The sequence below is a fragment of the Peromyscus californicus genome, unplaced genomic scaffold, assembly GCF_007827085.1.
Source record: "Peromyscus californicus insignis strain IS unplaced genomic scaffold, ASM782708v3 Scaffold_9__1_contigs__length_137607984, whole genome shotgun sequence".
NCBI classification, from domain to species: Eukaryota; Metazoa; Chordata; class Mammalia; order Rodentia; family Cricetidae; genus Peromyscus; species Peromyscus californicus.
This window is the reverse complement of record NW_026294617.1, coordinates 131,178,420-131,203,285: the sequence shown is the minus strand read 5'-3', so window position 1 is coordinate 131,203,285 and position 24,866 is coordinate 131,178,420. Positions and strand designations below refer to the sequence as shown.

Here is a 24,866-nt window from a genome sequence, read left to right as displayed (position 1 = left end):
TCACTTATGCTATACATATATTTAACAGGTTTAGAAAAAAACACCAGTGATATTTCTAATATATCTGACTAGTTCTCCCAAGGATAATCTTTTTTCTTTATTTCTTGGGCTGGAGACCAACCCAGGCTTTCATTCCTGCACACTATTCATGCTGAGAAAAATGTGTTGTTCAAGAAGTGAATTGAAATTGTGCAAAGTGAAACTCTTCCTAGAATATCTCCTTAGGGGTACTTAACTAGCAATGTCCAAGGCTGTAAACACAGCTGAGAAACGCTGTTATTGCATTTAAGAATCTCTCTTCTGTAATATTGAGACATCTTGATTTAATTGGTAAGCTTCTCTGTGATAGTGTTCAATTGAAATGAGGTTTGGGAAGAGGAGGGTGAGAAGACAATCTCTCCTGGAGCTGAGATTGCTGAGGAAATCTGCCTTATTGCCGAGTGTCAGAAATTAAATCCCTGTCCCTTGTCATGAACTGATCGATCAGAGTCTCTTTTTGATGGTTTCACACAAGTTGGAGGAATGTCAGAAGATGAGAGGCTGTAAAATAGAGTAAGCCATTCTGTCTCAGGCTGCTTGCTTCACGGTATTGGACATACTTGGGGCTCACTGTACTGGGATGTCTATCTGTCAGTGTTTTTGTAGGAAACAGAAATGCAGCCGCAGATCTACACCCTGGACTAGCAGGATGTGAAGGACAGTAGGGGAGAGGATAGTCTTTGTCTTTTAGAAAGAAGTAGGATTCTTGCGATCCCGTCTTAGAATCATTGAGTCAAAGACTTTCCTGTGTCATTCTTTCCTTTAGGAAGCTGGGAACAAAGAGTATACCAAATCTTTTTTTTTTTCCCCTAAAAAAGGGAGTGGAAATGTTTTCTGAGTTCTCTGAAGTCCCAGATAAACTCTGGTCATCTTGCCCAAAGATGGAGCTCATTTACATATAGAGGGACTCATTTACATATGAAGCCTTTGCGATTACAGAGCCCCAGGAACTGATGCAGAATCAATGCTTTTGAGAGTGTGATAGAGTGATTGTGGCAGCATGCTAGATCACAAAAAAAATGCTCACTGACCCTGGTTGAATTCACCTTGTCTGTGTGTGTGCGGTGTATGTGTGTGCGCACATGTATGTAAGGGTGTATGTGTTTGATGAAGGCCGGAGGTCAATTTCAGTGAGTTTATCAGGCACTGTTCACCTTGATTTTTGAGACAGGGTCTCTCACTGGCCTGGTATTTACAGAATAGGCTAGGCTGCTTGGCCAGGGAGCCCCAGGGATTCACTTCTATTGGCTGTCCCAGTACTGGGATTACAAGAACACCTCACTTTTTACATGGTTGCTGGGGGTCCCCAAGTCATTGGTATAATTACATTAGTCCCAGCCATCATAGTGCCATACGGTTTAGCTCTACCCATGGCTACAAAGACTGTAAGGATAGAAGCCGAGCACACTCAACCAAGGCTCAGGCAATTTGATCTTGTTTTGCAGAGTCCTCTGACTTCATAGTTGATGGTGCTCTGGCATGGGCTGTTGATTCCAACCAGTTCCCTATGCACTGACTCATGTCTTCAGTGGAACTCTGGAAGAATGGTGTGCAATGTGCAGATCTTAGGATCCTTTAAATAATTCTCAAACCCCTCCATGACCAGTCAGTGGTTGAGGGAAATGACGGTGAATGAACTCGGAGCTCTCTGTGAATGGAGCATTGGTCTAGCTGGAGCCCTTCCTCATGACCTTGGCAACTGCTTCTGCAGGTGGAAGGGATCCTGAGTGTCCCCAGGAGATCTGGCAGCCACGAAGTGCTACAGAGATACTAGGGGCAGGCTTTGGTATGTGTCTTTGCTGTGCTCTTAGGACAGTTGCTATTTCTAGACCCGAGTGTATCACAGAACAGTGCTGTGAGGCTCCCAGGAGAGGAATGTAAAGCTGGATAGTGGTGTGTTTAGCTGTAGTTAAGGAACCATTGGGGGATTAGGATTAACCCTTCATCAGAAGGCCAGAACTGACCCCCACCCCCACCCCATTCACTTCGCTAGAAGTCTCTTCTGTGAGAGGAGAAAATGACAATTATCTTTCTCTTGTGTTGTTTCCATTTTTGGTAAGCAGTGGGCAGAGTTTGCATTGGGTAGAATTTCAAAAGCTGTTTTGTGAGAAATCGCTCCCCCCTGACAGTGGCAGCAGCGTGGTAGGAGAGAGACAATAGGTAGCTTTTATTTTACCAGGTTCAGCTTTCTGCAAAAGCTAAATCAAGGCTGTCCCACAGACCTTGGGAAGCTGGTTATTGCTTCCATGTGCCTGTGAGATTTGGGGCCTTAGCATGCTCCTGTGTTTCTCATTCAGCTGCCTTTGCCCTGTGATAGATCAGAAAATAAAATTTCAACATATTGAGTTTAGAGATACGATTGGCTTTTATTAGCAATTCACAGATGAATCCAAAAACCTCCCACATATGAGACAGAGAGATGCTCCCCAGGGCGTGGCAGGAGGGCCTGCTTTTGTAAGGTAATTGAGCCCAAACAAAGAGAGCACATGGTGGAGCAACAATAGAAGAAGCAGCAGCAACTTGGAGTTACTGGTAAAGGGGTGGGGGAGGTGAGGGGGACGGGGGTGGGGTCGGGTGGGGGCGTTCTCTTCCTTGCTATAGTAGCTCAGGGAAACCAGCCTGTTTGGACTGCTGTGAATCTGTATTTTTGAAAACTGCCCACTGGTGTAGGCTGCATGGCAGCTGACATTCTGGGTGGGTCTGTTCTGTTGGAGTCTATTGCAGAAGCTTAGTCGGTCCAAAACCAGGGGCCCCTGTAAATGTGAGTAGCAGATGTCACCTGTGCCCCTGTACCTGTTACCCTGTCAGTTCCACCTGTTACTCCCCTCCCCCAACTTCAGGGTTGTTTGTGTCTTAGGAGAAATACAGAAAGTATTTTCAGTGCAAGGTTAGTGTGAAAAAATGGTAGTGGAATGGCAAATTCATAGAGAAAGCGATGCACTCAGGCCATCTGCATGCAAATTTTGGATTATCTGCTGTTTTTACGTTATCTATGCAGTAGAACTTTTCTATAAGCACAAATCAAAATGATTCAATTGGACGCATTATTTGGAGAAAGACATAAAATGCCGTTGGGAATAAAATGTTGCCGAGTTGCAAACCGGCCCTGCAAAGCTGAGTGTGCCCTTCTGTGCATTTGTTCCCGGGGTACAAATTTAAATGTAAATGCATTTAGGAGATTTTCAGATCAAATGTGCTGCAGTCTCCATTGCTCCTCAGTGTTTCTGCCTTCTCAGGTCACTGCTTTGTTTCCTGCATGGCACTCTAGGGACACAGAGCTTACCACACCTGGGTTAAGATTCATGCTAGCTACACAGCTGTGGGTGTTCACACTAAGAACCTGCATGACTGCTACTGTTCTGCACCAGGATGCTAATTAGAAATGAAGACTGGGGCTGGAAGACAGCTTGTTTGGTAAAGTCTTGCCTCACCATCATGAGGACCAGAGTTCAATCCCAGAACCCACATGAAACAAGCTGGGTATTGTAGCATGCTTGTGTTCCAGAGCTGGGGAGAGAGAGATAAAGGGATCCCTGGGGCTTGCCAGCCAGCTGGTCTAACTATTGGTAGAGTTCCAGGCCAGTGAGAGATCTGAGAAAACCAAGGTGGATGGTGTCTAAATGAGGAGTGACAAGTTGTCCTTTGGTCTGCACACACACTTTTGCGGACGTGCGCACACACACAGACACACACACAGTTGCGAGGACACACATACATACACACACACACACACACACACACACACACACACACACTGGTGCAGGCACGCATAGACACACACACACACACACACACACACACACACACACACACACACCAGAGGCAGACAGAATAGTAGTAGGATGGAAAGAAGGACAAAAGTGAATGGCTATCGAAGAGCAGGAAATAAATAATATAAGGTGTCTTGGTCAGTGCTCTATTACTGTGAAGGGACACAATGACCATGACAGCTTGTAGCTGGAAGTTCCTGTCCTGCCTGGTCCCACAGCCGTTCAGTCCCATATAAACACACAGAGGCTTATATTAATTATAAACTGGCCTATTGCTTAGGCTTGTAACTAACTAGCTTTTATGCTTAAATTAACCCATAATTCTTTTTTATGTTTAGCCACGTGGCTTGGTACCTTTTCTCAGTTCCGCATTCTCATCTCACTTCCTCCTCATCTGGCTGGCGACTCCCTCTCTCCTTTCCTCTTCCTAGCTTTCTCCTAGTCTGGTCACCTGGCCAGCACTTCCTGCCTGGCTACTGGCCAATCAGTGTTTTATTAAACCTATAAGAGTAACAAATCTTTACAGTGTACGAGAGCATTATCCCACAGAAGCCACTCTTATAAAAGAAAGTATTTATTTGGGGCTTGCTTACAGTTTTGGAGGTTTAGTCCATTATTATTTTGGTGGGAGCATGGTGGCATGCAGGCAGACATGGTGCTGGAGAAGGAGCTGAGAGCTCTACATTTGTATCTGAAGGCAGCAGGAAGAGACTTTGAACTTGGAATGGACTTATTGAAACCTCAAAGCTCACCCCCAGTGACATACTTTCTCAAATGGAGCCACACTTCCTAATCCTTTCAAATAGTGCCGCTCCTTGGTAATTCAAATCCATGAGCCCATGGAGGTCACTCTCATTCAAATGACCACATTTCACTCCCTGGCCTCCATAGGCTTGTCGCCATATCATAATGCAAAATGCGTTCAGTCCAACTTCAGAAATCCTCATAGTCAGGTTGGAGAGCTGGCTCAGGGTAAGAGCACTGGCTGCTCTTTCAGAGGTCCTGAGATCAATTCCCAGCAATCACATGGTGGCTCACAACCATCTGTAATGAGATCTGATGCCCTGTTCTGGCATGCAGGCATACATGCAGGTAAAACCCTATATACATAATAAATATTTAAAAAAAATCCTCATAGTCTATCATGGCCTCAACACTGCCTAAAAGTGCAAATTTCAAAGTCTCTTCTGAGATTCATGCAATCTCTTAACTGTAATCCTCTGTAAAACCAAAATGAAAAAGCAGATCACATGATTTCAACATATCAAGGCACAGAATACACAGGATTACCATTCCAAAAGGAAGGAAAGGTAGCATAAGTAAGGAAATCCTAGACCATCTGAGCGGACTCCAAACTCTGCGTCTCCATGTGTGATGTCAAGGCACTCCTCAGGTCGTGAACTCCTTTCAGCTCTGCTGGCGGCAGCACACGCTGTCTCTTGGGCTAACATCCTGTTAGCAGCTCTCCTCAGCAGTTTCCCCTCTCCCACAGCTCTGGCATCTCCTAAATCACAGGGTCTTCCGTGAAATCAGGCTTCACTTTCACAGCTTCCCACAACGGCCTCCTGGGCCTCCACGCAGGGACGCCCTGGACACACACGTGGCCTCAGCAGCTTTCCTGCTAAAGAGAGGCTCCACAACCCCTTTCCTGTTTCCTTGACTCTAAGCCAGACCCACATGGCTGGCTAAAGCTGCCAGGTTCTGCTGCTTGCTGGGGTTGGAGCATGGCCCCTCATTCACTTCACATCTGCATCAGCTTTCTGGTTTGGATGCTTTCCTTTACTATATAAGCTTTTCTCTAATTACTTTTCACAAGTTGGAAGCTTAGCTGGATGAGGCCTTGCCTTGAGGTCACCACTCCCTTTATTCCATTTAGCATGAGGCTTTTCTTTAAACATTTTGTCCTTGAACACTGGACTTAATTACACTTCCTGGTGCTCCTTTTCTCCTCAATCTGTATTTTGTATTTTTCCTTGCTCAGTTTGCTCCTTTTCACTATAGGGTAACCACTAATAACCACCCAACAGGGTCAATACTAGGATGTCTTGGAATCTCTTCTGTCAACACCATCAGTCTAAAATTCTTCAATTTAGCCTTAGGAAGATTTTTGGACAAGGGCAGAAAGCAGCCACGTTCTTCACCAAAATGTCACAAGAATAGTCTCTAGCCCACTTACTGATATTCTTCCCCTCTGAAACCTCTTGAGCAGGGCCCCTACATTCCACATCACCCTCAGCACCACTGTCTTTCATACTCCTGCTAAGATGGCCCATTAACCCCCGCTTAAAGCATCCAATTGCTTTTCTAGTCCAGAGTTCTAGAGTCTTCCATATTCCTCCAAACAAAAGAATGGTCAGGTCTATCACGGCAATACCCCACTGCTGCTACCAACTTCTGTCTTGGTCAGTGTTCTATTGCTGTGAAGAGACACCGTGACCATGACATCTCTTATAAAAGAAAACATTTAACTAGAGTTTGTTTATTGTTTTAGAGGGCTAGTCCATTATTATAATGACAGGGCATGGTGGCAGGCTGGCAGACATGGTGCTGGACAAGTAGCCGAGAGTTCTACATCCAGATCTGCAGGCAGCAGTAAGAGAGAGACTCTGGGCTTGGAATGGGCCTTTTGAAACCTCAAAGCCCAGCCCCACGACACACTTCTTCCAACAAGGTCACATCTCATAATCCTTTCAAATAGTGCTACGCCCTGGTGACCAAATATTCAAATCTATGAGTCTGTGGGGGCCTTCTCATCCAAACCACCACATATGAGAAATACAATAAAGATCAAATTTACTTTGAGGAAGAGAAAGTCTGTAAACAAATACAAGGTAACAACAAAGTTGTAATTTTTTAAAAAAGACCAGCAATGGCAATAGATGCAGTTGGGAGAAGTTCCGAAGGAGTGCTGAGTCTAAATCAGCACAGCTGAAAGTAGATAGTATTTCAGCTGTAGAAATTAGTCATCTTCGAACATATTCCCACCTTGTGGATATCTGGACTGGTGACTTGTTGTGACAATTGTTAAATTGCCCTTATAATTTGAAATAGGAAAGGGAAAAAGGTAATGGCCCTCTCTCTCTCCAATTCTGCTTCTTAGGAAGAGCCATGACCAAATAGATTGAAAATCTTGGCACTTTTCAAAATTGTAGTAATTTTAAGAGACAATCCTTATGCAAGAGAAGCCCAGGTATATGGAATATTTCTTGTTCATAACAAAATGCTGCTGAAATTCAGAGCCAGCAAGAGGCTGCATTATGGGCGCAAGGGTAGCAAGGGAAGTAAAAAGGAATTGCTGAACAAGTAGCTTTCCAGCAGGGTTGGTGTATGTGAAAGCAGTATTGTGAGTGACTTCCAGTTGCTTCTGTGAGTTTAAGTGTTATTAACCAAGTATGAAATAGAAACCAATATGTGTGTGTGTGTGTGTGTACATACACACACATATACGACAATTTGTAGAATACATATGCTTAGAGTAGAATGGTTTTGAAATCCTTTAGTATTTTAGTATGGATTTATAGGAGGGTGGCCGGCAGGTATCTCCAAGGAAGTAGTGTGTGTTCAGAGTGCATTCAGTCAGTACACACATAATTACTTGAGAATGTGTCTCCAGGAGTTTTGAAAACAAATGCACATGAGTAATAAACAGACATACCGAACAGTCTTCACAGATGTGGATTCTGGTTGCAGATGTTGAGGTTGGTACCGTCTGAGGCACCCACCAGTATTGAACTTCCGTCCTTGTCCAGGTTCACTACCTTGGGATCTTAGGCAACCTGATGTCTGCCTGGCGACTGGCTTTGTTGAATCTCTAAATCTAAGCAATGAGAACATTTGACACTTGTCAGAAAGCAGCTATTTATTACGAGAAAGCCAGGGATTTTCTTATCTGTTGTGAATGGGGAACCATGCAGGGGAATGCTGCGTGGCTGTGTCATGTTTATAAAGGTTTCAGAGAGTGTGGTTTAATCCTCAAGTTGAAAAAAAAAATGACACCTCATTTCCTTGGATGTCAGAGGTACTTTAATATGGTTATAGTGTATGTTTTGACATTTTTTCATTTAAAGAAATCCGTTTTACAAGAATTATATAACTGAGAATTCACACCATGACACCAAGGTGGCTGAGGATCATAGTTCTAAAACCTGGATGGGCATTGTGGGTCCCTTCCAATCTGGGGTGGAAACAAAAGATCTATACTTTTAACCACACTGTGACTTGTTCTGGAGAATAGCTAGGTTGGAAAAACAGTAGTGTGGGCAGAAACGGTTTAATTAAAAACACGTCAAGTGTCTGTGGCGTGCTTTTCAGGCTGGGTAGCCTCTGGCATTTCTGTGGTACCTCAGGCATCTCCCCACCATCATTCTTTCACTGCCAGGCTTTGGTTATTTTCTCCGTCCTCATCTCTTTGGTCGGTACTCACTATTTACTAAGGAAAGCCAGGAGCTTCTATGTGAACCCTGGTTTCCCAGGTGATACGCACTGAGCCAGGTGTGGAGGCCCACGCCTGCAGTCACAGCACTTGGGAGGTAGAGGCAGAAGGATTGCAAGTCAGAGGCCAAGCCTGGTTACTTCACAAGTTCTAGGCCAGCCAGGGCAGCATGACAGGACCCTGTTTGAACAAAACAGCAAAGCAAAGCAGAACACCAACCTGGGGAAGAGTGGTAGACTTTCTGCTGAATTATCCGGGGAAAGAGTGTGCTAGAGTCCGAACGCTGTTCCCTTATTTTGTCTTTACACCCTCTGCTGCCTTCTTCTCACCAGGTGCCGTCGTATGTCGACAGACAGGACACACATGTGCTCTGACCCACATTCCCCTCAGGCAGGCACTGTAGCCATCAGGCTGGTCTATTTCACATGACCCAAAAGCTACTGTGACTTCCCACTCCCAGTATTTATGTGCACTGAGTGGTGTTCGTGTGTGTATGCATCTGTGGCCTAACATATGGGCAAACATGCACATGTGTTGGGCCATGTGGAGGTTGATGTCAGAATCATCCTGCATTGCTCTTCCACCTTATCATTGAGGCACAGTCTCTCAGACAAACCCAGAGTGCATCAACTTGGATAGTCTGTCTAGCTGGCTTGCTCTGGGATCCCCATCTCTGCCTTCTGATGCTGGAATTGCAGGTGGGTTGCCACTCCTACTTGGCATTTAGGTTTCTGGGGATCCAAACTCCAGGACTTACGTTTGCAGTAAATGCCTTAACCACTGAGCCATCTTCTCAGTCCAACTGGTGTGACTTTTAACTATGCTTTTGTGTCCTGTGTGTATCAGGAGACTTGTCAGGACGAAGGGCAACAGGTGCTCTCCACTGGCTCTTCCTCTTAAAAGATTTTTGTCATCTGAAGTATTTTACACACACACACACACACACACACACACGCACACACACACACACACACACTCCTATCTCCAGTTATTTCAGTTGTAGTGTGTGTGTGTGTGTGTGTGTGTGTGTGTGTGTGTATGTGTGGTTGCCTACTGAGGTCAACACTCAGTACTAGATCCCTGGAGTAGTAGGGATCATGAGCTGCATGCTGGGAACTGAACCCTGGTCCTCTGAAAGAGCAGTAACTTCTCTGAATGGTTTAGCTGTCTCTCCAGCCCCACCTCCACCTCCAGTCTTTCTAGGGGAATGCCCTTAAAATGAGATAAGATTTATTTCATTCTGGGGAAGGGGCCTTTGTTTGGCAGCTGTTCTCAGTCATTCTAGGGACAACACCATTGTGCTTATACAACACACTCACCTTCCTTCTGAATTGCTCATCTTTAAATATCCTCATCAAAATCCTGCTCCTTCAGGCCCTTGCTTCATTAGCTTGTAAGGAGATGGGCACCTCGAACAGGGATGCTTGTATCCAGAAGATTATTCTAGAGCCGTTCACTAGCTTGTAAGGAGATGGGCACCTCGAACGGGGATGCTTGTATCCAGAAGATTATTCTAGGGCCCTTCATCGGGGACTCTTTGCCAGCTTGGCTGGGTAAAGAAATCAATTCTGTAGTGACATGAAGGCCTCTCTGGAGTGATGGAGCCAGGAAAAGAAGGTGCTGTACCCTAGAATGCCAGTGCTAGTGCAGTTCTGGAATTTGCCAAAACAAGAGATGATCTTTGACTTAATTGACCCACATGACATGGGTAGGTAGTGTGGCGTGGAATGGGTAGGTAGTGTGGCATGGGTAGGGTGTAGCATGGCATGGGTAGGGTGTCACTTGGTCTTCAAGGTATTTGAACTTTGACTGGAAAAGAAGAATATGAAAACAGTGAGATCGTATAGGAGATTCTAACATCCTGCATCCCACCAAATACGTGGTGGAACTGAAGAAATTGGAATAAGCAGACTACATGGCAACTTCAAAAACCAGGAAAGTTTTCTGTGTGTTTGTGTGTGTGTGTGTGTGTGTGTGTGTGTGTGTGTGAGAGAGAGAGAGAGAGAGAGAGAGAGAGAGAGAGAGAGAGAGAGAGAGAGAAAGAGAGAGAGAGAGAGAGCGCCTCAGACTTCACTTCCTCCAAAATTCTCTAGTGAATGAGGGCGTCAAAGAACTCTGAAGTCTTTAAAATGTTTTGAGAGCATTTTGTTTCCAGGGGAAGATTTATATTCTCCCAGCCTTTTCAATCCTGTTTTCCTATCTTATATGCTATAAACCAAGCCTCATTCAGGAAAATAAAAGATGAATGCATGCTCTGAAAGAATACAGAATTAGGACACTCAGCTGAGATGGCTGTAATTTCTTTTAGGAGATGAAAAAAATTAAACAGGTGGGTGAGAAGCATAAGAATGGTATTCTCTGGGTTGCCACAAGCTCTCGAACCGGCAGCGGCAGCTGCAGTAATGCTAACTCCTAGGGAAGAAGCCAGATGCTGTGGTCAGAGGCTGAGTACTTTAGAGGTCCACGTGGACAGTGATGCATTGGTAAGAGGGAGGGCGGCTTCCCGAGTGTAAGTCCTGGCTCCACAGCTGACCAGAAGTGGTTCCGTGACCCCTCTGTGTCTGTTCCTCCTGACTATATCATCATTGGTGTTGATGAGTAAAGCACTTAGCAAAATTCCTGGTGACTGGACACTGCTCAGTAAGCACTCACTCTCATCACCCCCCACCGCCTTTATTCTCCGATGGAAATGCAGCTCTTCTGTCGTGAGTAAGCCCGTAAGTTAATACCAGTGCTTGTTTAAAAGCACTAGCACTTAATAGATTGCCATGAGGAAGACCACAAAGGGGAATGAGAAAGACAGGTAGATGTCCTACTGAAAACAGCACAAAGCTGCTGAACGTCAGTGCTGAGCACTGTGCAGTCTGCCGAAGAACTGAATTGAATTTGAGGTGTGGCCCCTCACGGTTAATAAGCTTGTGTTCTTTGTTCTGCTTCACAGCTGAGGCTATTTCAAAGTCCAAGAACCCCTTCCCAAATGTCAGACGATCTCCTTCCTTGCAGAGTTGGTCCTCCCTGGGGAGACTGCATGAAATAACTGGGCTGTGATCTTCATGCAGATGGCCTCACCTGCTTCAGGTCCTTACAGCACAAAAACCCATGCGTGAGCTGTGATGGTGACAAGTGAGAAGTTTTGGGGACCAGGCTTTCCTATTCAGAATAATCCCGCTTTGAAAACGTGGGAGGGGAGCTGGGCCGATTGAGCACCATGTGTCTGCCTAATCAGAAAATGCTGAAATGGAAGGATGTTGGAAGAGAGAATCACTTGTCATTTATTCCCCAGCCCACGCTTTCACAAGTACCTTCCTGGAAGCCTGTGCTGTGTTCTTTGTGGCAGTGGCCTTTTAAATGTCAGCCTGCAGAAGACTGATCTCTGAGGCAATCAGAAAATAGTTACAAGCCATAGCCACCACTGACTGAGCTTGCTGTGTGTTGGTGCTGGGCTCTCTGCTCTCTTTCTGTTGGTTCATCTCACTAGTACAAAGGCCCGGTCTGAAAGGATATAGTTACCAGCGAAGGGAAGGACACAAGTCACCAGGAGTTGCAAAGAGGAAGTACGAATTTGAGTCCGTGTGACGTAAGGGCTTATGCTCTGAACCACATTGTAGAACTCCATGTGTGTATCATGGGGCGCAATTTTTATTGAAAGGTCTTTTAGTTTGAAGACAAATCAGCCAGGCCTTTAATTATGTTCAGATTCAGATTAAATTTAATGTATCCATCCCTCTTATTCCCCTTGGCTTACTTAAAAAAAAATCAGGTTTTAAAAAGAATTTTTGTTTTTAGTTCTTTAATTTAGCAATATACCATATACATGCATCCGTGTTGGTGTCTTGGAGGGGTAAGAAGTGGGAAGGCGAAAAGTATGGTGGTAGGGTGTACTCAACATGTGTTCAACAGTGTGCACTGTGTGCAGGTGTTTATATAATACAGTACCTGCAGGACTGGAATTGAGGGACGGATTTGAAAAGTTTTTCAATTGGCAGTAGAATTGTATGTGTTAATGGGTACAACCTATTGTTTTAGGTAATATCTTTGTCAACTTAATTGTCAACATGATTCAACCTAGAGTCACCTGGAAGGAGGACCTCGGCTGAGGAACTGACTCCATCAGATTGGTCTGTAGGCACATCTATGGGACGTTGTCTTGATTATTCATTGATGTAGAAGGGCCCAGTCCACTGAGGCCAGGACCATTCCTAGGTACAAAAAGCCAGCTAAAGATGAGGCTGTGAAAGACCGAGCCAGAGGTCAAGCCGGCAAAGCAACATTCCTGCATGGTTTATGATTCCGGTTCGTGTCCCGAGCCCTGCTGTGAGTTCCCTCAGTGATGGACTGTGACCAGAAGTGTGAATGAGTTAAACCTTTCCTCCCCGAGTTGTTTTGGTCAGTGTTTCCTTACGGTAACAGGACGAAGCTGGGACAGGTAATGGGGCAGTTGATGGCACTCACGCAGATGTCACTGCACTTTACTGATCATGGTTTGTAAGGAGAGCTCCAATTGCTTGGAAACCTCTGTGTCTGATGTATTATCCTCTTGACATCCCATGGATCTCTTCAACTATTCTGTGTCCTTTGACCAGCACACCCCCCACTGATGTATCATGTTTCTGCTACCCCTTGAGTTAGGAATCAAACCCAGAGCTTTGTGCATGATATGTGAACACTCTACTAGTGGACTTCATCCAGAGTCCTGCATACCATCAGCCTTTTAAAAATCTTGTGTGTGTATGATGTATGTATATGTTCATATGTGTGAATACAGATATGCCTGTGTGCCATGGCATGTGGCAGTTACAGAACAACCTGGAATTGATATAAGGATTTTTATTATTTGCTAATATATGTCAGATTAGCCAGGGATTCTCTTGCCTCTGCTTCCCATCTCCTTGTCAGAGTGCTGGGGTCACAGACATGTGCTTCCACACACTGATTTATGTGTGTTCTGGGAATACAGACTGTGGGTCTTACGTTCATGCAGCAAGCGGTTTACCCAACTGAGCCATCTGTCCAGCCCGCCATGGGTCAATCTTTGAATGGTTATACAGTGTGGCTTGGTTATACCATAGTTTGCCCAGGCATTCTTACTTGAGTTTGGGTACTTGAATTAGTTGTGTTTTTAATTTTATTGTTACTGTTTTACCAGTGGATATTGGTTCTTTTCCTAATATAGTGTGTGACACTGACGCTCTGGGAAGGGGACAAAAATACCTGACCTCCAAAAATACCAGAGGCCTCTGTGCCCGTGGAATCAGTTCAGCTCTGGCATTGTGTTCTTTTAGCAGTGCTGGTAAGTGTGTTTGCTTGCCTGAACACCACGTTTCCCTGTGTTTGGCCCTGGCAGTTGATGCTATTTCTGTTGATGAGTTAGAATCACCCAGCACTCATGATCTAAGTGAAGTCCTTCTTCTGATGGACCTGGGCAGTATGTTTCTTCCACAACGTCCTTTATCTGTTGATATGGCCAGATGGGGTCTTGGATGAGTCATATGTGATGTTACAGTAGGAAGAGCATTGAGCAAAAACAGCCACCGAGGGTCACTGGACTGACAGATCGGGTCAGTGTAGAGACTGCCACCAGGTAGCTGAAGCCTAGAGATAACAGTGGGCTGTATGGGTTGGATATGACACTCACAGTTGTTGTTTTGTTCAAACTACAAAGGCCACTGTACACTCGTAAGGCTGGAGAGAGCCGTAGAGATTGGTGCCAGTTCCCTCATTTTACAGATGGGGAAACATCTTAGCAAGTCAGTAACATTCTTAAACCCGATTACTTAGAGCAAGCCAAGAAGGTGTCAGGAAGGAGCTGGGGTCAGCTCCAGGCATAATAGTAGTGGTTTCAGTCTCTGGTACTGCTCTGGCTTCCTTTGTAGTAAGGAGCCCATCTGTCTCTCTATATTATAGCCATCACGTTATCTTCAGGATCCATATAGGTGTTGTTAGCTTAAAGCTGTAAGACCCATGGAAACACTTCAGTTTGCCAGGCACGTCTGCTGTGTGCTCTTAAGATTCTTCACTGAATAGTAATTGTAGTAACTGCTTCCTTGCTCTTGTGATACCTATAAAAATAATAATTTGTGCTTCAAATGTCGCTTTCTGTGAGTTGCTCAAATACCTTGCAAGAATCACTTACTAACCCATCCTTTGAGATGGTAGATGGGATAGCTTCCAGTAGAGCGGCTTGGTAGGAGGTGGGGACACATGCCAGGAGCTCCGTGTTCAAAACCTGTTCCATCCGGACAAGAGCCTTGTCCATCGTGTTAGGATAGCTGCCTGTGCTCTTGCAGCTCCTTTTGTGTTTATTGATGTAATAGAAGTTCACTGAGCCCCTCTGATGCAGGAACTGTAGATACTGTGGAAGGTGATTAATGCAAGAGGGGGAGCCTTCTGTTGACCTTAAAGCATTCATCTGATTGGGATAGGATCATACCCCATGACTGTTGACCGCAGCTCACTAGGTGATGTGTCCCCCACTAGGTGATATTACCTAGAGAACTGTCTTCCTTCATTTAGGGATGTGTTTAAGAAACAGCCTCCATCTCTCTAGTTTCCGAAATGCCTGAGAAAGCAATGAACTCTTTAAGGAACATCAAGACACCATTCACAGACACAACAATAAGACTCAGTGCCACCTTGCTCCAGAGTTACTTACACTGGAGATATTGACAGTGACAGCTGCCTTGGAGGGATGGGAAGCCATGTCGACTAGAGTAACTGCAGCACAAACTGGCAGGACAGCTTTACCAGGTCATTTCCTGTGTGAAGTGGGGTGTGGTTTTGTGACTTTGCCATATTTGGAGAATGACTGGCTGTTTGAACCTTTGGATTCCCTTTGGCAGTGGTCTTGTGGGATGCTGGAGAGCACTACTGGCAGGCTGTCATGGCTCAAGCATGTTATGCAGTCAGCACTGCTAACTATTCCAAAGTTAGTCTGCAGATCTCGGTTGTCATGCTTTCCTTCAGTGCCCAAACATGGTTGGCACTAACTCCATCCTGATTTCCCTACCCTCCTCATGCTGATAGGATGCTGCCCTACCCTCCTCATGTGATAGGATGCTGCCCTACCCTCCTCATGCTGATAGGATGCTAGACCAGCAATGACCACCAATTGGAAGCCGAGCTCCCCTGAGTTCCTCATAACAGCATATACTTCAATTAAAATTAAAGTAAAATAAGATTAAAAATGAGATGTTTGTACTTTGTAGGGTTTTATGGGCAACATTTGCTGATGCATTCTAGTTTGAAAGTCTAGGGACTAGGGATTTAGGCCTATTGAGAAGGATCCTGGCTCTGCCTCTGCCAGGCTGTGTGGCCTTGGATATGTTATTTCTTTGCTTATAGAATAAAGATGTTAGTTGCCTCATGGGTTATTTTAAGGATTAAATGAGAGTGTCTACAGATGTCAGGCTCAGGGTTAAATGGAGTACTTTTCGATGTGTGTGTTGGTGTCTTCGTTGTTCTGTGTGTGGATGTAACCGGCCCTGCTTGTGGGAACTGATTCTTAGGCTCATCCCTTACTCTGTCCTGTGATTTTGGTGAAGTAGGTCTAGTTACCGCTGAGCAGTCTTCGGTGTGTCAGGTATTGACTGAGGATTGCAGTTGGAAATCTTGTGCTTTGGGCTCTCAGATAATGGATTAGAGTTCTTCAGGCTCATATAGATGTGGACACTTTGTAGGAGACATGTAGACTAGGTGTCCCTGTGTCCAGTACACATAGGTCGCAGTGGGGGATGGGTATTGCAGGAACCGTTTACTCATTCCTGAGAGTCTCTGGGTACCTTCTCTCTGGCCAGCTGTCTCCTAGCTGCAGGCAACATGGTGAGGAACAGAGCAGGCAGGAAGGTAGAGAGCTAACATTGCTTCTGTGGGATCCCAGGCACACTGTCTCCTTCAGCAAAGCTTCCCTGCTTTGTCCACAGACACTGTTTCCTTGTGTTCATTCACACTTCCGGCTCTTATGCTTTTTCTGCCCCCTTTTCCAAAAAGACCCCTGAGTCATAGGAGGCGGAGGTGTGACATAGATGTCTCATTCTTGAAGGAAAGATTGGTCAGAGGCCGAAGATCCTGATTTTCATGGTCTTTACATTTGAACAAGTACTCTGTGTGTGTGTGTGTGTGTGTGTGTGTGTATTTTTTCCTTCCTTCCTTCCTTCCTTCCTTCCTTCCTTCCTTCCTTCCTTCCTTCCTTCCTTCCTTCTTTCCCTTGTAAATTGGGCACTGTGGCTCACACCTGTAATGACTGCTTTCTTAATTGTCACCTCTGTAAAATTGCTCATGGTCAGAAGCTAAGAAATGGCTTTGCTTCCTGAGCAAGATGCAAATGAGATGATCTTGGCAGCCAAGACTCCAGACTTAAGATCAGCTCTTTGAAAATCAAAAGCGGCCAATACTGTGTAAGTCGTCCCCAGACAGGATTCTTCGAAGAAATACCAGCTGACGCTAATGGCCATGGCTGCTTTGATATGAAGATGAAGTCAATATCTCATGAAAAAAGATTCACTGTCTACCTTCTGCGGTACAGAGAAGATGGAGGATGAGATGTTCTCGTGTCCACCGACTCGGCAACCAAAATGCTTTATAATTTTTTAATTGATTCGCCCGGAAAGAGTCTATTCCCCACAGAACTCACAGATCTCCATTTATGTAGGAGAGAAAATTGTAGTCCTGTCCCCAAGGCTGCTTGAAATTCCATTATTGATGTGAAGAGCCCTGCGTTCCTCATTTTGATACACATAAGATATTGAGCTGAGCAAATGCACAAACTCTATCTTTTTTCCTCCCATAAACCTTGAAGTGGCAGCAGAGCCGTTCGTTAATTCAAGATTTGTTTTGTTTTGTAAATGGATTTGGCCGTTAATTTCGCTCAGGCCACATGAAACACCACAGCAGAGACATGTAGAAATAAAGGTGGGATGGTTTGAGTGCTGGCTAGAATTTGTCTTAATGACACTTGATGCAGGTTTAGGAGAGAGCTATGGAAAGCCACCCCTGCACGGGGCTGGAACGTGCGGGGGGACAGATGTCACAATGGGAGGGACCCTTTCCCTTCTGAGCCTTGTCTAGTAGCCTGCCTTTCCCTTACTACCTCAAGAAGCAACTGGAGTCTGGAGCCAGCCATGTGTGAGTGATCTTGACTTGAGAGAAAGAGAAATTGGATCCCAGAGTCTCAGTGCCGAGGTCCCTGTGCTCTAGCCTTCCATTTTTAACTAACTTAGTGTTCCCATGGTAGGTGGACAGCGACCAAAATAAATTGAATAATTTTGGAAGTGTGATGATTAACCTTATTTTTGACTTGATCTGGAGACACACCTCTGGGAGTATCTGTGAAGGTTTTACAGAGTGGGAAGAGCCACTCTAAATGTAGGCAGCATTTTCCCATGGGCTGAAAGAGGAGAAAGTGAGATGGCAAGTTCCTGTTCTGTTCCCCGGGTCCTAGCCTCACACGCACTTCAAACTCTGCCACGCCTTCCCACCATAATGGATTCTTTTCCTCTTAAACCACGAGCCCCCCTCCTTTAAGTTGCTTCTGTCTCAGCAAAGAGAAAAGTAACTGAGCAGGAAGCAAACTAGATTGGCTAGAAGTTCTGGTGTCACCTGATGGAATGACGTATTTCCTGGCCCTTCCAGCTTCCGTTCTGACACCCTTGCATTGTCCTCCCAGCCTGCCACCACACCCAGCTTAAAAAAGGAAGCCTGGGTTCTGGGTTCAAACGCTCATGGTAGTGCTTGTAAGGCAAGCACTTTGCTAGCCTGACGTCTCTCCAGCTCCGCATTCTTCTTCCTCGGTGCCCCCACCCCCAGCCTGACACTGGCACCGTCCTCAGACTCTGCTGCCATGACCTTCTGCTTTCAGGCTTTGTGTGGGAACCACCCACTTATCACAGAGTAGCTTGTTCTACATGGCTCTTTTTGGATAAAACCAGAAATACATTGTCACTCGCCAGGTGCCATTTATGATCAGCAAAAGCTGTGAAAGGATTCTGCAAGTTAAAAACCCCATGGCCTCTGTCTCTGAAGGTGCCCATAGGGGCCCAGCCACTGTGCAGGGGCACTCTAGAGTCCCTGAGTGTGTCTAGAACACAATGTAGAAGGCCTTGCTGGTGAGTCTCCTTCCTTCCCAGACTCTGGAGGAGGGATCGGGATGCTCATGTGTCCAACACTTCTCGAGAGTGCTGTCCTTTTCTGTCCCTCTACACTCAAACCTGCACTCCCCAAGAAGCCTCACACCTAGACTGGATCCTTCTAGATGGGGACTTTGACATCAATACCCCCTAAGGATTACTCCTGAGAAAATATCTCTGACATACAAAGAATCAAGGATTTTGTGAAATTAAAATGAATTTGTTTTGAGATTATGTGCCTGTATATTTTCCCCTGTGTGTTAAATCCTGCTGTTGGGTATATTTATTTAACAAAATGGAAAGTAGCCAATCTTATACTGGGCCCTCCTATCTCTTTCCGTCCCTTTATTTTAAGAATGGAACCACTCCTCAATTGATACCAGGTTGGGAGTTGGGTCTATGGGGTAGGGAATGAGGATGGCCCAGGGCTCAGGTGTAGGTGAGCATGTCCACTCATGAAAGGGATTCATTTAAAAGCTGTTGTGAGTAGTTCTGGGTTTGGGTACTTTGACCTTTTCTTCTCTTTGAGAGAAAATGTATTAATCTTGAGAAATGAAAGACTTTGTTGGTGGGGCTGGGATTAGCAAACAGGCCCAGGGATGGCCCATGGGGTGGAGGACTTAGAGAAGGTAGACTGAGTCATGACCTCTCACTTGATTTATGAGAGTGCGGCCAAGTTTGCCTTTGGGGCCTGGCTACTGTATATGTTTTAGAGATTGACCCTCTTGTGTCTTCCTGGATGGCTAGAGCAAGGGAGCCTCTAGCCATGGAAAGTGTGTCTGTAGGCTGCCTCTCTGCTTATCACATACGTCTCCTCTACTCTTTTGTGGGTTTTGCAACCCTGGGAGGGTGTGGAGAGTATGCTGGGGTGAGATGCTTCTAGAAGAACGTCCCATGTCCATTTGAAATGTCACGTTTCAGTGATGTAAGTTCTGAGAACCAGGAAAGTTATTGTAGACAGAGATGCCAGTGATTCCTGAATTCATAGTTCCCTCTGGTTATTTACTGGGGGTTTGTCTACCAGGCTGAACTCCAAGCCATTGTAACCGAGGACGTTGACAGGAAGGCCTGTCCTGTGAGATCTCTTTGCCCTCAAATCAGAACACAATAAAATGAGGCAAAAGAACGTGACCCCAAGTGTGTGAATGGGACAATTCTATTTGTAAGTGAAACTGTGTGTGTGTGTGTGTGTGTGTGTGTGTGAGTGAGAGAGAGAGAGAGAGAGAGAGAGAGAGAGAGAGAGAGAGAGAGAGAGAGAGAGAGATGGGAGTGTAGGGAAAGGTACTGCAGTTTAAAATGGGAGGTCAGAGCAGGTATCTCTGAAGTGACACCGAGTGACAGCTTTATGTGTGACTGTAGACCACCTTTCTGCTGCTTCTTCTGGGAAAGGCTGCAGAATGGCAGAGTAGAAGGGCAGTGATCACTAAAAAACCCATTGCAGGAGCCCCCCGGACATCAGGAGCAGGGTGGGAGCAGTGGAGTGCCCGTTTGGGGTATATTTTGAAAATTGGGATAATGCAGTTCCTGTTAGATGTTAGATATAGTCATTAAGTTGAGAGAGACTTTAGAAGTCACTTGACTCCCTTGGAGGCCGTGAGACTCACTTAGGTGTGTGGTGATAATTTGTTGTACTCTAATAAAGCTTGCCTGAAGATCAGAGGACAGAACTAGCCACAGAATTAGACACAGAGGTCAGGCAGTCGTGGCACACACCTTTAATCCTAGCACTCGGGAGGCAGAGACCTGTGTGGATCTCTGTGAGTTCAAGGACACACTGGGCTGCATGAGATTGATCCAGTCTAGGCGAGAAACAGAGCCAGGCGGTGGTGGCACACACCTTTAACCCCAGTATTTGGGAAGCACACACGCCATTAATCCCAGCACCAGGAAGGTTGAGATAGGGAGTGAAATGGCTGGGCGGAGAAAGGCACAGAAGGCGCGAGGAGACAGGAACTAGAGCCCTTTCGGCTGAGGACTCAGAGGCATTCAGTCAGAGGATTCATGGAGTTGGCGAGGTGAGGAGTGGCTGTGGCTTGTTCCTTTGTCTCTCTGATCCTTCAGCAGTTACCCCAATATCTGGCTCCAGGTTTTTATTATAAGACCACTTAGGATTTGTGCACCATAGGTGACTCTGGTTACAGTAAGGGACAGTGTACATGGTCCTGTTACAGTGAAAGATTAAAATACAATTTAAGCCAAACTAATTATGTCTGCACAGTTGGCTTGAGAACTTCCGAACTGTATCCTTGAATAGTCAGGCTCGTTGATTTTAAAGATGGGTGGCTCACGAGCCTGCTATGAAGTCCACTGACTTCTCCAAGGTCATTCACGGCCGAGCAGGATGAGAGCCCCAGGCTTCCTCCTGTGTAACTATGCTCTTTCACTGTCTGCACTTGAACCATGAATAACTTTCCTACCTTAATGCCACCGAATACCAGCAAGTGGCAGGTTCTCCCCACACCAGTCCTAGGGCAGCATGGCATCCATTCTACTGCTTCGTCACTGTCATCAGACACCATCTTCTTAAATTCCTGAGCCTCAACTGTCCCCGCCACACTACAGACCGCTCTTGAGATTGGCTGTCTCTGCCCGAGAACTTGTGAGCAGTAAGGAGGGTGGGGGGAGTGTGGCCTCCTTGCTAGTTTGCCATGCTACCACAGTGAAAGGAAGAATAACAGAGAACACATAGGAGAAATGGGAACAGCCAGGACTGTGTTTTACTTTAAGCTCCTGGCTGGTTGGATTCATCCCCACAGAGCATGACAAAGGTGTATGTGAGGGGAGGAGAGAGCACTGAGGATGCCCACAGCCTTCTCTTTATGGTCCATTCAGTGGTGAGACGTTCATTGTGTTTCTAAACTCAAAGATGGCATTTTCCTGTCCTCATAAAGAAATAGAACCTGGTCTATGGAATAATTTAATATATTAGATAACTAAGATATTGCCAGAAAAAAGAATGTTGAGAAAATTAGATATCTGGGGAAACATCAAGCTTTATTTCCATCTCATATCACTGACAAAAATAAAAGTCTACATGGATTAGAATTTAAATAGAAATAGTCATAAAAAAAGGCTCTGAGGAAATTTAGTGAATATTTATTTGATCTCAGAGCAGGGAAGAACTTTGAAAGTTTAAAGCAAAGAATAAACAGGGAAAAATTTCAGGGGACATTTATTACATGCAAAATTAACACATGAGCCAGAACAGTGTTTCTAATAAATGTTGGACAAAAGCTTAGTAACCTTAATGACATGTGTGCACATGTATGTAACACATGTGTATGCAACATATATGTATATAGAATACATGTATATGCAATAGACATGTAATATGTATAGGTATATAATACATATGGAAGCTGTCTGCCAAAGCATCAATAGAACATGGAATTGAGAGAAATAAAACCTGAAATCATAAATACAAATATAGTAATAACTTGCCAGGAAAGGTGAAACCATCTTAGTAATAACAAAAATCAGATAAAATTGATGACTTTTTTTTATCAAATTAATGAAAGTTAACGGGATGGGAATGTAGTTCAGTGGTCGATCCCCAACACCATAAGAAACAAAACAGAAAGGAAATGGTAAAGGTCAAATATATTTTTAGTACTTACAGCCAACAAGATCATCACATATTTTTACGTGCTCCTGGAATAAACTTTAAATGACATATTGATGTGAAAGATGATATTGAAACGGGCTTAGGAGGCTGAGGATATTGATAGATATTAAGTGATTTATCAAATTTTGGGGCAATCTAAAACATGGAATGTTAAGATCTGAGCACAACTTGCATCGTGGAAAAGGATGGGAGAAGATTGAATATCCAGTCTCGATGCGTGTGGGTCAATTTTGCGGGATGCCCGTTGGGATGATGTGTCTGGTGGTCCCAGACATCTGCATATGCTCCCTGCCACCCATGTCCTGTGGACCTTCTGGAAGCCTGTTGCTAAGTCTCTGGCTCTTTCCTCTCTGATTTGTTCAGTGGCAGTCTGTGACACGGCCCAGAGGTGAGAGCCCATTTTAACACAGAAATCGTGGAGTGTGCATGAAAGTTAAAAGTAGGAAAAAGGCCAGCTATACATCCTAACACCCAAAGTAGACATAGCCCATATTTCACTATCTTCTGATTACTGGAAAATGAAGCCAACTCAAGGAGTATTGCTCAGCTGTTATCTCTGAATAATGAAAACTTTAAACAAATAGATTGTGCCCATATAAGTGTCCAAGTATGATTTGTGTGTGCATGCATGTGTATGCTCATGTGTGTATGTGTGCACACATATATTAACAAGTTTTATATCATATATTAATCTCTGAATTTATTCTAATTCATCTTAAAATTTTAAAATTAAAAAATTCCAATTTTCCTACTTACAAACACATTTCTGAGCCAAGGCCTTGAGTGCCTGCCTGTGATATCTGTCAGTGAGGGGTGCAAGCGGCCTGAGCAGTCTTCCCTGGGTTACCCCCAAGCTTCCCCAGTCTCCAGTTGTTCAGTGGTTCAGTTGGCCCTGCATCAGCATCCTCTCTGATGAGCCTTCTCTCCCCACTTCTCATCATTCCCCTTCAGGAATCCACCAGTCAGCAACTCGCAGCCTTGAGTGGGCCGTGAGAGAGCACCATTCTGCAGCTCAGACCTCTTCAATCAGTAGAAGAATGTCAGTCAGTCTCTAGTCTGAACTTATTTCCTTTTCCTATTCTTCTGACATTATTGTTAAAAAGCCAGCCCCTGTCCTCTCCACCTAATTTCCAATCTTGGGAGGAAACAGTAAATGCAAACACAGGTGTTTTAAAGGGATGTCTGAGGGGGAGGTTCCTCTCCCAGGCACTTTGTGAGCATTTTCTGACAAACTCCTGTGATTTGAGTTTCTAGGAAAGCAGTTCACCCAGTTTGCTACTGTGATAACAGAAGCACTCAAATTCAGGGAATGTCAAACTTCATCTTGCAATGATGTAGACATGGCAGAAGGCTATCCCTTCACTGAAAACCTCTCTGAGGCCTCAACAGTAGAGTCCATAGCTCTATAGTGTAAAGTAGGGAATGGGATGGTGGCATCTCTCAAGACTGTGTATGCTGTGTGGAGACTGCTTTTCCAAACCTGTTGAGGGCAGTTCTCACTTCTCAGCTTGTGACAGGTGTCCCTTTCTAGAATGTTCCTTGCTCAAAGGCACCCAGGGAAAGAGTCATGTAGCTTCAATATACTAAGATACATTTTGAATCAAAAGGACAGGCTGTAGCAAGCTGTATCTTAGCCTCCATGTTCATGAAAGTTTTCTTCATAGAGGTGGCCTCGTTTGGTAGAGGCTTTTTCTATGCAGCAGGTTGGAATCTTGCATCTGTTTGTTCAGATTTGCAGGTACTCGAAGCTGCACTCTGTGTGTGTGTGTGTGTGTGTGTGTGTGTGTGTGTGTGTGTGTGTGTGTGTGTACATATGGAAGCAAGAGCTCAACAGGTGCCATTTCTTTCTCAGGCTATCTTCCGCCTCAGTTTTCTGTCTTCACTCGATGCTCGATGAGTCATCAAGGCTGGCAGGTCCATGAACCTTAGGGACCTGCAGGTTTCTACCTCCTCAGCCCTGGTGTTGCAGCACATCCAACTTTTAAAAGTGGTCTCTAGGGATCTAACTCAAGTTGTCATGCAAGCACTTTATGTCTGAGCTTTCTCTTCAGCCTCAGGAAATAGCCTGTTTCATTGTTTTGAACTATTTATTCTTATTTTATTGCCACCAGGCTTCCCAAATGGTAGGAAATTCAACCCTAGTTTTTTGTGGCACACTGATCCCTTCTGTTAGCAATGTATAGACTTGTGGTCATTGCTTATTTATCCCTACGCCTGATCCATCGTGATGTCCTGCCTTAGGGTGCTTTATGGATAACACTTGCTTATTTTTCCTCATTCTTGATTTTTCCCATAAAAATGTTTTCCTGCTTTTGTTTTGAATATAGCTGGCACTGAGTTTTACTGTTGTTTTCCTCTTTTTTTAAAAAAAGATTTATTATGTATACAGTGTTCTGCCTGCATATTCTGCCTACATACCAGAAGGGGGCACCAGATCTCATTACAGATGGTTGTGAGCCACCATGTGGTTACTGGGAATTGAACTCAGGACCTTTGTAAGAGCTGCCAGTGATCTCAACCTCTGAGCCATCTCTCCAGCCCCTGAATTTTCCTCTTAATTAATTCCTTTCTTTGTTTCTAAGCAACTTGCTTTCAGCACTTGTGCATATGAGATAGGGAAGAGATTATCTGTGCGTGTGAGTGGCAGTGGGAGCTTGGCACTGGCTCCATTCAGCAGTTACAGTTTCCGTCCTCCGTGTTTGTTGGCTGTCTCATGACACTGAAATCTCTTTCCCCATGAAGGGCTATGGCTATGGCTGACATGTCCAGGCTTTAGATTCATATAGCACATCCTTCCGAAGAGACCAGCTCCCGCTGAACCACTTCTAATATTTATTTCCTTCATTGTTCAGCAAAGCCCATTAAAATTATCTTTAAGA

General features: G+C 44.9%; 1 protein-coding gene across 11 annotated transcripts in view; it reads left to right on the top strand.

Moving 5' to 3' along the window:
• St6galnac3 (ST6 N-acetylgalactosaminide alpha-2,6-sialyltransferase 3) overlaps positions 1-24,866 on the top strand; it is a 612,241-nt gene that overhangs the window by 147,610 nt on the left and 439,765 nt on the right. The window contains exon 1 of one of the 11 annotated variants that reach the window (XM_052731502.1): positions 2,301-2,571. The exons of the other annotated variants lie outside the window; for them this stretch is intronic. The gene's annotated coding sequence lies outside the window, so the exon portion shown is untranslated. Of the gene's footprint in view, positions 1-2,300; positions 2,572-24,866 lie in introns of those variants that run through there. 11 annotated transcript variants of the gene reach the window in all.